This window comes from Marmota marmota, unplaced genomic scaffold (genome assembly GCF_001458135.2).
Source record: "Marmota marmota marmota unplaced genomic scaffold, marMar, whole genome shotgun sequence".
Taxonomy (NCBI): Eukaryota; Metazoa; Chordata; class Mammalia; order Rodentia; family Sciuridae; genus Marmota; species Marmota marmota.
The window spans coordinates 1,356,531-1,368,257 of record NW_025999983.1 but is presented as its reverse complement, the minus strand read 5'-3'; the positions used below and the strand labels follow the sequence as shown (position 1 = coordinate 1,368,257).

The window sequence follows — 11,727 nt, the reverse complement described above, 5'->3', positions numbered from 1 at the left end:
CCCCAGGTCACAGCGGCCGCCCCCAGCCCTACTCGGCCGCCCCAGCGAGCTGGGCTGCTGGGGGCCTGCGCCCGATCCCCGCGCCTGGCCTCGGAGGGCGGCCAGACGTTGGGGAAGGAGGAGCCGGCGAAAGGGGAAGGAGGCGAAAGTGGGACAAAACCGGAGGAAGGTTTTGTTTGGATTGAAAAGAGTATCACATTTTAAGAGGCCTGTTCCCATTTATAAACTGTCGTAAAGTTGGAAAATAAGGCCTTAGCACGTTCCCTGGGGGATACCTGTACTTCGGAGGCCGTGACTTGCCTTTCGATTTTATTTTCAGATGGTAGCTCGATGGAGTTGTAAAGCCCACACCGTGCCATTCACTTAGTTAACGTGCGCAATCCAGTAGCCTTAAGCGCGTTTGTGGAGTTAAGGGACTGTCCCAAGATCACTTTTAAAACATTTCACCACCCTGAAGCCCTGTCCCCCACTTCCTTTGTCACACCCAGACTCATCTGCAATTGTGGACAGTTCATGGGAATGGGATCATGGTTAGGGCCTTATATGGCTGGCTTCCTTCAAGAGCATGATGCTTTCCAGGTGCCCGAATGCAGCCTTTGGACACAGCACCTTCTGCTTCTCTGTTTTCTGTTTCTGTGACTTAGCTTGGTTCCACCTCTCAGCTATCCCGAGGGATGCAGCCAGGACACTCCTGTACAGGTTCTGGTGGGGAAACACGGTTTCATTTCGCTTGGGAATCTACTGAGGAGATGGACCATGGTTACCTGTCAGGCTTAACCTCTGGGAGAACTCAGACTGCTCACGCCCTCACCGACAGGTGAAAGGGTATCATTTCTATTTTTCTTTTGTTTTTCAATATTTATTTTTTAGTTTGGTAGGACACAATACCTTTATTTTATTTATTTATTTTTATGTGGTGCTGAGGATCGAACCCAGGGCCTCACACATGGTAGGTGAGCGCTCTGCTGCTGAGCCACAACCCCAGCCCAGGGTGTTATTTCTCTATGGGCTGCCAACAGTTGTCTCTGGTTGCATCTACCCAGTGGGTGTAGAGTGGTGTCTCAAGTGGTTTGAGGGGCTGAGGATGCTGAGCAGCTACCCCTGAGGACCAAGGATGCTGGGCATCTCTGCAGGTGCTCATTTGTGTCTTCTCTGGAGAAATGTCAGATCCTTGCCTGCTGTGAAACTGAGAGATCTTATTTTTCAGAAGCACATCTTAGACTGATGAGATACATGATTTGCAGGTCTTTCTTCTATTCCTCGGGTTGCCATTCCACTTTCTTAATGTGGCCTTTGCAGCAAAACATATTTAATTTTAATTATGTCCAATTTAATATCTGTGCATGTGCACTGTTGCCTAGTTCAAGGTCAAGCACTTAGGCTGAAGTCTTTCATCCGTGTTGAGTTGACTCGGATGGGAGGTATCGGTCACCTTTGCTCTTCTCAGCATGGAGGTTTACTTGACCCAACACCATTTATGGAAAAGATGGTTCTTTCCCCTCTGGATGGTCTGGGACGAGTGTTGATGATCAGCTGAAGTAGGAAAGCGGTTCCTGGTTCCTCAAGCCTCTTGCACTTGTGCATTCTCCGTCCTTATCCAGGGCCATGCTCTCTCGATTACTGCAGCTTGTAATGAGTTTCAAAGTCAGGAAGGGTGGGTTCTCCAGTTTTGCTTTTCTTTTCCAAGATTGACTGTTTAATGCCCTTTGTGTTTCCACGTGACTTTTAGGGCCAGTTTGTCCGCTTCTGCAGAGCAGCCTGGGATTTGACAAGGACAGCATGGCTGCAGAGCCCTGGAGATGGTGCTACCTTAAGTGGAGACTGGCTGTGGGTGCGGGCTCTTTCTGTTTGCTCAGCCTTTTAATTGCTTTCTGTAGTACTTTGCAGATTGGGTACATGAGTCTTATACTTTAAAAATTTTATTTCTCCATATTTTCCTTTTTGGTATTATTGTATAAAATAGTTTTTTAGTTTCATTTTCAGAAAGCTTGTTGCTAGTGTCCAGGATTTGGTGATTGATTCTTGTATATTGATCCTTGTAGCTTTGCCATACTTATTTATTAGTTCTGGGAGATTTTGAGATTGATAGATTCTGGTGGATTCCATTGCCTTTTCTGTCTGTAGCCACGTCCCTGGTGAAGAGAGATGGTTTTATTTCTTCCTCTCCAACTAGGTGCCCTTTATTTCTTTTTCCTGCCTAATTGTCCTGGCTACAGCCTCTAACATGATGTTGAAGAGAGGTGGCAAGAGGGACACCCCCATGTCCCCTGACTCAGGGGACAGCAGGGCACATGGGTTCTGAGATGCCTTTCGCCCGCATGAGAACCCAGCTTCTAGTTCTAGTTGCTTTAAAAACAATTTTTTTTTTAAATCATAAAGGTGTGTTGAACTTTTCAGATTATCTTAGGACTTCTTTGTTTTCCTCCAGGGTCTTCTGTGCTTATCTAGCCTAGTGTTGAAGAAGACGGACCAGGCTGAGCACTGGCGGCACTCAGGTCCGAGTTCCTGTCCTGTCTGTGTAGTGAGTATGTCCAGGAAGACCCTGGTGCTGCCTCTCTTTTCAGAAAGCTCATAATTATCCATGTGCGTTTTCTCTCAGAGAGAAAGGCGGGGTTGGGGGAGACTGGGTGGGAACCCTCTATCTGTCGTCTGTCTCCTGTGTGTCAGGGACTCTCTTATTGGTGTCTTTGGTGAGTGACTTCTTGACTTTTAGGTAATCTTATTTGTCATCTTAGTTGACTCTTCAGGACATCTCAAGTGTCCTTGGTACTCTGTAATATTACTTAAGTTTAGAAGCAGCAGGTAAATTTCTCTCTCTCTCTCTCTCTCTCTCTCTCTCTCTCTCTCACACACACACACACACACACACACACACACACACACACACTCAGCCTCTGGTACTGGATGAGACTGTGTGGAGTCTGCAGGTGGATCTGGGGATGATCCCTCCACCATGTTGGCTTTTTATCCTTGTTCCTAGAACGAACCTTGGTGTACCAAAGCTTTTCCTGGTGTCTGTGACTGAGACCTTCTGAGTAGCAGTCTATGTGTCCTTCAGTGATTTGTCCCCCCTTTCATAATGCTGTTTTCTGAGGATACTTTCAGTGTTACCTTTCCAAAATCCATTCTGTCTTTGTCAACGGTGTATAGAATACCAATGCGCACCTCACAGCTCCGTGAAATCCTTACCCCTTAGAAGAATTTATCTCTAGATTGTTTTGGGTTCGTTTCATTCACATTTGAATCATCTGTGATGACAGTTTTCTTTATTTCTTTCTGATCTGCACACTGATCTCTTGTTTTTCCTGATTTATTGCAGTGGCTGAGGCTTCAGTAGCATGTCCAAAGATGATGGGGTCCAGTGTCCAAGTGTCGCTTCCAAAGGCAGCTTCTCCTCTTGTCCCGCCAGTGATGACTGTGTTTTGTAGCCACCCTTTAGGGTGGAAACATCCAGAATAATGTTTGACCCGACATTTGGGTACTGTGGCCTGCCAAGATGGCACACAGTGAGCCACCCACCTGTGGGTGGACTTCCTCAACATGGAGGGATGCTTTCTCTTGACTCAGGATAAACTTCTATTATTTCTTTGATAAACTCCTCCTTTTACGGCCCGTCCTCCTGACAGGCACCTGGGCCCTCATTGTGCACTGATGTGACCTTTCTGGTGTCAATTGTCCTACCCTATTTTCTACCTCACTGTGTTTTTGAGTTTCCTTTGACCTTATTCCAGGGCTGATGAGTTTTTCCTAATCTGTGGCCGATCATATTTGCACTTTTACTGGGTCCTTGCTCATCTCTGGCTTTGCTCATCAATGTGGCTCCAGCCACGTTGGTGTGACAGTGGCTTCTTGAAGCCCCTCTGACGCCGACTCTGCTGGGGTCACTGCTATTGTGTGATGTGGCCTCTGGTTTCAGCCATGGGCTTTCCCGAGGCCCCCGTGTACCCCTCCTCTCCTCTCACTTCAACTCCACAGGAGGCTGTGGACTCCTGGGGACGCTGGCCTCCCCCTCTTTTCCTACTGATCACAAGCTGCCTGGTTAATAATATTAATAACAATGTCCATCCACATGGTGGTTTCAGACTAGGATGTAGAGCACAGAATAGAAATGAAGAAAGCATTTAGAAGACACCAAGAAAAAAGTGCATTTAAAATTGAGGCTACACTGGGGTTGCAAGTTACGGGAAGTATGCAGGGCGTTTACAGGGTCCTTACAGAACCACAGGAAAGAAGGTATCTCTCCATGTTGGCGATGGTGGTGGGACCCTCCCTGCTGGGTCGTTCCATTTCCTTATTGATCAGTTCGTTTGTGCAATGATCCAATGTAACACACACACGCACCGTGATGTGTCCTGATCAGATTACACACCCTCTTATCCCCCAGGTTGGCATCGTCGGTGAGACTGGGGAAGCCCTTTCCTGAGCCTCTGGGGTCTTCCGGGGGGATCTTCCGGCAGGCAGTCGGCAGTGTGCTCAAGAACCTAGAAACAGTTGTGCTCTTGGGTCACTGCAAGGACTTCATCCTAAAGAGGTGACCAGCGGGCCATTCACACAGGAGCTTTTGAGGACGTTCACGCGAGCACTGGTGGGAACTGAAGTATGAAATGCCCGCGTGGAGAAGGTGAGCACGTTAAGATGACGCTCCTAAAGGGAGAGGCTTTCCTCTTTAGTCTCTGCTCTTGGGGACACGGCTCTCCTAGGTAAGTAATAGAGTAAGTAAAGGTGATCTTGTTAATATCGCCATGAATCATCACCAGCCAATCTCCTGGACGTGCCCTGCAACTGCTGCACAGTGTGCCTGGCTGAACTGCCCCTCCTCTGGCTCTTGGCAGGTCCCCAGGCTGGGGCTCCGCCCACTCTGCAGGGACCTGGATGGGACCTCCTGCTCTGGCGCCCCCATGTGGTTTCCTTTCAACATTGCCCCGACCCACCACCTGGCTTCAGGGCAGCCTTGTAGACCTAAGCTCCCAGCCCCAGGCATGGGAGGGGTCCCCTGGGTCACAGGGGCTCTGTGGCCTCCAGCAGACCCTCCCTGGCCTCTCCCTGCCCAGCCCATCTCTTCTGTTTCTGCCTGCCCATGTGGAAGGCTCTGGGTGCCCCGGGCCTCCCTCTGCCCTTCCACCGGCTGCACACTGTCCTTAACAGGCTTCATGCCTGTGTTCCCTTAGGATTGCGCTGGGTGGCTCCCACACTGTGCTGCGCTCCCTCCCTGGTGTCCCCTAGACACTGAAACTGTGTCTGGCTCGTAGTGGCCGCTTAACATTTCCTGAACAAATACACCATGGTTTTGTTTATCACTGAATGAAAGAAAAATTCTAAAATTTATGTGATGGTCTTCTGAAATATCTCCTTTATCGTATAGAAGTTTTATGTTATCACAAGAAGATAATAACAAGATATTGTAGATATGTAAGGAATATGTAGATATGCTGGGTGGAGGAAGGCGCGTCTGGACACGAGTGCTGCTGACTGACGGCTGGCTCCCGATGAAGAGAGGGAGAAAGAAAGAAAGAAAGAAAGAAGGGGTACAGGGCGGTGCTGGCCTGTAGGGCACACCAGGTCATTTCCCTGAGTCACACCTTTGTTATGAATTTTGTTGTATTTCACAAATCCATCATCTCATCCATCTGTCAATCTAGCTACCACCCATTTACCTGTCCTCTACCTACCTGTCACCTTTATCATCCGTCAGCTGTCTTCCCTCTATCCTATTGTCACCTACTGTCTCTCACCATTTAAACACCTACTATCCAGTATCTGTGCCTCTCCAGCCCCCCATCGTCTGTGTTTATCATTCACGTGTCTATTATCTATTGTGTATTTACCACCTTGTATCTGTCGTCTACCGATCTGTCACCTGTCACCTCTCAACTCTCCATCGCCGTCGGCCCATCCCCTCCACAGGCAGACCACACACGTCACTGCACCCCCTCTGCCCTTCCTCACGTGGGTGACCACTCTCCAGCTCCACCTCTCTGGTTCTGACGGACGCTCAGTTGTTCTTCCTCCCCAACTGCAGAGTGCTGCAGGAAGCCCCCGACCCACCTGGCCCATGCTGGCCTTGTATCCCGAGGACGCACCCTCCGAGATGGGGAGCACCGGTGGCCAGGGGCGTCTGCGCCCTTCAGCGCTTGCTGTCTCTGCCCTTGTAGCTGTGTCTCCCTCTGGGAGCGGCTCACGCCATCCTCCCCTGGTCTGGACTGGCCAGCTCTTGGGAACCACGCCCAGGCCGAGCTGCTCACCCAGGTGTCCATATCCTGCCGCACGTGCTGCCTGGCTGGTTCCAGCTGAGTTCCTGGGGTGCCCCACAGGCCGGCACCGCCCTGTACCCTTCCTTCCTTCCTTCCTTCCTTCCTTCCTTCCTTCCTTCCTTCCTTCCTTCCTTCCTTCCTTCCTTCCTTCCTTCCTTCCTTCCTTCCTTCCTTCCTTCCTTTCTTTCTTTCTTTCTTCTCCCCCTCTTCATCGGGAGCCAGCCGTCAGCAGCACTTGTGTCCAGACGCACCTTCCTCCACCCAGCATTCATTTTGCAGGTGGCTCAAGGTGACTTGAGGTCTCCCCACTGGCTGCTGGCCCGCAGGCCTCTGTGAGAGGCCCTCTGTGTGCTGCCCATGAGCTGACCGCTCACACCCTCTGAGCTCCTCGGCCCATGATGTCTGCGCACTCTGACCACCAGCCATGGAGTCCCAGGAGGACACTGGCTCCAGTGCATGTGTGATAGTGGACATCACAGACTGTTGAGACTAAAGAGCAGACGGGGACAGTGTTGTACCATTGAAAGTGGTGTGTGTGTGTGTGTGTGTGTGTGCACGCGCGTACCTAGGGCATGTGGGGGGTGTGGTGTGTGTGTACCTAGGGCACGTGTGGGGATGTGTGTGTCCATGCACACCTAGGGCATGTGCGGGTAGGTGTCGTGTCTGTGTGTGTACCTAAGACACATCTGTGTGCACATGTGCAGCTGGGGCACGTGTGTGTGTGCGCAGCCAGGGTACGTGTGGTATGTGTGGTATGTGTGCATGCGTGCACCTTGAGCACGCTCCTCTAACCACGTTAAATGGATAACTTCAGGATTGCTGAAGGCAACGGGGCAGAGCAGTTAGATGCTCTCTGAATCCATCTGTCAGCAGCAGACTTTCCCTTCCAAGATGGTCTCAGGAAGCGTCGCTGGTGCCTTGTGATGTCCCCACTGTAGACGGCGGCAGCGGAGGCACCCTCCTCTTGGCTGTTGGGTTCCTGGACCTGCAGGCCTATGGCCTGAAGTTCCACCATTAGCAAGTGCTCTGCCCTAAGGTAGTGGTAAGTGGACGGAGCTGGACACAGGCGTGGAGGGGGAGCTGGGCAGCTCTGCAGAGGCTGGCCATTCTGTGTGCTGGCCACTCAGCCTCTGGCGAGGCCACTTTTGCAGAGCTGAGTGGACAGTTCTCAGGTCTGAAGCTGCATGTCAGCACTGCTTCCGTCTGAGTTCTCCGTGGTTAGTGCTGCCGAGGGCCTTGCGAACTGGGCACACTTTGGCAGACTTTGACCTCTCGGCATAGCTGCAGCTGAACCATTTGGAAGTGGCTCTTGCCGTTCTCCCGTCTCCAGAGGCAGCGGCAGGATGGCACTTTGGAGTCCCATGGAAACTCCCCACGGGAGTGCAGGGGATACAGGGCTTCCCATGCCCAGCTGTGGTGCCTGGGGACAGGCAGCCAGGGAGTTCCCTGCTGTGCCTGTGCCTCCGCAGCCTCTCAGTCTCACCGTGCTGACCCAGGTGTCCTGACTTCTCATCTGAGCACAGTCGTGATGAGCATCTGGGAGAGTGAAGCCTCGTGCCCCGGAGACAAACCAGCGCCACTAGGAACTGCCTGCTGACCGGCTGAAGCGGAGCCCCGCGTTCTCAGTGCTCGCAGGAATGCTCCAGAACTCTGCAACGTAACTCCATCCCCGGCCACCATGGCGGGCTGGTTATGTGCCTCCCAGGGTTTGTGGGACAGCGTGAAATCTGTGATGGGGGTAGGTGCTTCTGTCTCTTTTCTCTGGGATGCAACAGTACATGCCAGGGAGGCAGAATAACTCAGAATGTAGAATATGTGACTGTGGTGTGTGGGGCCTGTGTGTGCACGTGAGCATGTGTGTGGAGTGCATGTGTGTGTGTGCATACATGTGCTCTTCATGTGGTGCCTGGTGCAAGTGCATGTGTGCACATGTGTGTGCATGCAGTGCCTGTGTGAGCATGCACATGGGGTCTGTGCACGTGTGTGAGCATGTGAACTGTGTCTGTGTGTGCACATGTGTGAGTGTGCATCGTGTCTGCATGTGTGTAAGCATGTGCATGATGTCTGTGTGTATGTGTGTGAGTGTGCATGGTGTCTGTGTGCACGTGTGAGTGTGCATGGTGTCTGTCCACATGTGTGTGCATGCACATGACTATGTGCATGTGTGTGTGCGTGGTGCCTGTGCACGTGTGTGAGCATGTGTTGTGTCTGTGTGTATGTGTGTGAATGTATGCATGGTGCCTGTCTGTGCATGTGTGTGAGCATGCACATGGTGTCTGGGTGAATGTGTGTGAGCATGCGTGTGGTGCCTTTCTGTGCACGTGTGTGAGCGTGTGTGGTATCTGTGTGCACGTGTGTGAGTGTGCGTGTGGTGTCTGGCGTGCCTGTGAGCATGTGTGGTGCATGTTTCCATGTTAAAAGGCAGATGGGTGCTGTGTGTCCTGTGGCTGATTAGTAACGTTCATCATTTTCCTGTTTTAATGTTTCATGCCGAAGCTTGTGGATCGCCAGCCTCTGTAAGGAAGGAGCTGAACCGAGGGCAAAGGCACCTCGGCACCTGAGCAGCCTGCCTCTCCCACCTTGGCACATGAGTGGCAGCAAGGAGACGTCCTTACTGTGCCGTGGCACTTGGATAATGGGGGCTATCAGCCATGTCTCACGGGCTTCTCATGTCATGGTGCAGGGACGTGAGCTGTCCTCATGTTTGCCATGAACCTCTGGAGGTCTGGGGAAGGGCCACAGTGCCATGGCCTCGCCGCTTTGGATCACTGGTGTCGAATGTGGCCACTCAACCAGGCAGAGCCTGGAAGACCAATAGGGCAGCCACTGGCAGTGGCCGGTCAGCCTCAGAGGCCCAGCCATGCCTTCCCATGTCCTGGGGTGGCCACAGGAGCGCCTCCCTTCCTTTGCAAGTGGCCGCCCTGCTTGGTGACCGTCAGGGAGATGAGGGAAGACAGCTGAGGCCTGTGTGGTGCAGGGGCTCACCTCTGCTGCCTGCCCACCTTGCACAGGTTTGGAGGTGGCAGATCCTGCCAGTGCACACGTAGCCATGTGCGTAAATGCGGCTTCTTTCTTTGCATGTGTTTTACGTTTTCTATAATAGCACAAATACAGTGGCTGACATCCATGTGGCTCTACGACCACACATTTAACGGTCCTCTGTTGGTGACACCCCTGTGACTGGTTATTCTCACTGTTCTAAATCTTCCTGCACAAAAGTGCTCATGCCTCCCCTCCTGCTCTGAAGCCTGCGGCACAGTGTGTGGCCATGAACACCCCGGCCTGCGGGCCCGCAGTGGCTGAGCGGAGCACCCCCTTCCATGCAGGCTGCATACCTGTACTCCTCCGTCCTGCTGGGACTGTCAAATGTAGCTGGTGTGAGGCCCTGGGTTTAATTCCCATGAACACAAGAAAATTAATCAGAATGTTAATGATTGGTACATAAGAACATCATATTAATGCCATGGGGAAAATAGAACAGAACAACCCAAAATGGAAGATATCTGGGTCCACGTAACGAAGGCGAAGGAGCTCAGTAGTGTGTGAGGTCATTAGCCTCAGGCGACGAGCTCCAGAAACTGCCCAGCATGCAGACCCTGGGATGAGGAGGGCGACCACAGGCAGGATTCCTTCAAGTGGGAATTATGTTTTGAAAAGAGGCCCTTTGAAGTCAAGGGAATAAAGCAGAGTGGCAGTTAGGGGGGGGCTGTGCTGCGTGTGGACCCCCAGGCTGACGCCCGTCCCGAGTGTGCACCAGTGAACATTCCAGAAACACACACCAACCCACTCTGGGCAGCTGATCCTGGTAAGTAGCACACAGAGGGCCCCGCGGTGACCAATTCATGGAAACTGCAATACCATGAACAGCCCGCCACTCCGGCTAAGAGGCCAACACACGCTGATCCTTGAGAAACAGGCCTGGCGTACGGTAGTGTGGGGTGCACCGTAGCCTGTGCCAGTGGTTTCTGAATGCTTTAGGTCACGTGATCCAGATCTCGCCTGGCCTCCACGCCAAGAGATTGAGGTTCTGAATGGTCCTGCCCTTCGTCCTGGGGCTGCCGTGGCCACTGCCCTGCGTGCAGACAGGACCCACAGTCTCTGCTGGGAGGACAGACCCACTTGTTGGTCACAGGCTGTACCTGAGCTTAGTTTATGAAAACCAACCAACCAAGAAACAACCTTGTTTTCCTGCGATTACAAAAGCATTCCATGTTAATTATGTGGAATTTGGGAAACACTTAACAGATACAAGAAGGAGGGAACAAAATGTTAAAATCTCAACTCTCAGAGCCAAACTGCAGTAGTGGATCTCAGGGTGCATTTAGAGTCTTTTGCAGAGACTTGGGGTTATGTTAAAATGGGATTCTGGCACATGGGGTGCGGCCTCTTGGCTTGGCATGGGTGAGTGTGGCCTGCCTGGCCAGGACCGCGGTCCAGCCGTGAGTGCGGTTCTGTGTGCGGGCACTAATGCAGCGTTCCCTGGTGGGCTCTGTCTCCTGCTGCCCTTGCTGTGCTGCCCCCAGCCTCCTGTGATCACCTGAGCTTCACCTCCGCTTCTGTCCTGGCTGGCCAGGCTGGGGGTGGCCAAGCCATCGCTCTTGCCAGGGATCCCGCTGGCTTCCCAGGAACAGGAGGGAGCACATCTCCCACCTCCTGCCCTGTGGCCGCGCCCAGCAGCTTCCTTCCCTGTGGCCGAGTCGGCTCCAGAGGAACAGCAGTTCCAGGGTGGCCTGGCCTGGGCCCTCCTCCTGGCCGGTGCCAGCCAGGGCTCAGCCGGGCAGCCACTGTCCCACTGTCCCCTGGGGCCCTGGCAGCACTGCTGGGGGGTCCCAGCTCCAAGCCCCACTTCCCCTGGCATGGGTTCCTCACGGGTTCGGCTGCCTCCCGCCCCTGGTTTCTCCCGGAGACCGAGTGTTCTGTTGTGCAGCTGCCTGGGGGCTCCCGGGCCCTGGTGGTGCGGGTCTCCAGGGTGCAGCCTGAGCCCCCCCTGGAGAGGCGCTGCAGTCCAGCCCTGGCCTTCTCGTGGGGTGGAGCTCGTGTCCCCAGCTGTGCTACCCCACCTGCAGGAGGTCCTGGGTGTCTGGGCCCCTCCCCAGGTTCTGGGCCAGCTCCTGCTCTTCCTTCAAGGCCTCTCCTGGGTCCCTCCTGTTGGGCTCCCTTCTGGCTGCATCCCGGGGCCCTGCTGCCCTGGGACAATGCTCAGGCCACTTGAGGGGACCCCTCTCCACCTCTCTCTTCCTGCGAGGGTCCCTCAAGCCTCTGCACCTTCTTCATGATTTCACTGGGTTTTACAATTTGAGGGGACCTGGAAGGTCCCCCAAAGGCTCATGTGCTGAAGGCGTGGTCCCCAATGCAGCCACATTCAGAGAAGGGGCAGTGATGGGGTCATGGACTCTGACATCGCGGGTGGATCGATCCAGTGACGGCTGAACGGTCTGCTGGGAGCTGTGGTAACTGAAGGGGATCGGGCGGGGGG

The 11,727-nt window shown here is 53.3% G+C and overlaps 1 long non-coding RNA gene across 1 annotated transcript; it reads left to right on the top strand.

The window, feature by feature from the left end:
- Window positions 1–4,505: 4,505 nt before the first annotated feature.
- LOC125617638 lies at window positions 4,506–10,436 on the top strand. Its single transcript, XR_007348723.1, has 3 exons — window positions 4,506–4,621; window positions 7,775–7,989; window positions 8,748–10,436. It is a non-coding gene; the product is annotated as an uncharacterized LOC125617638 (long non-coding RNA).
- Window positions 10,437–11,727: the final 1,291 nt, after the last annotated feature.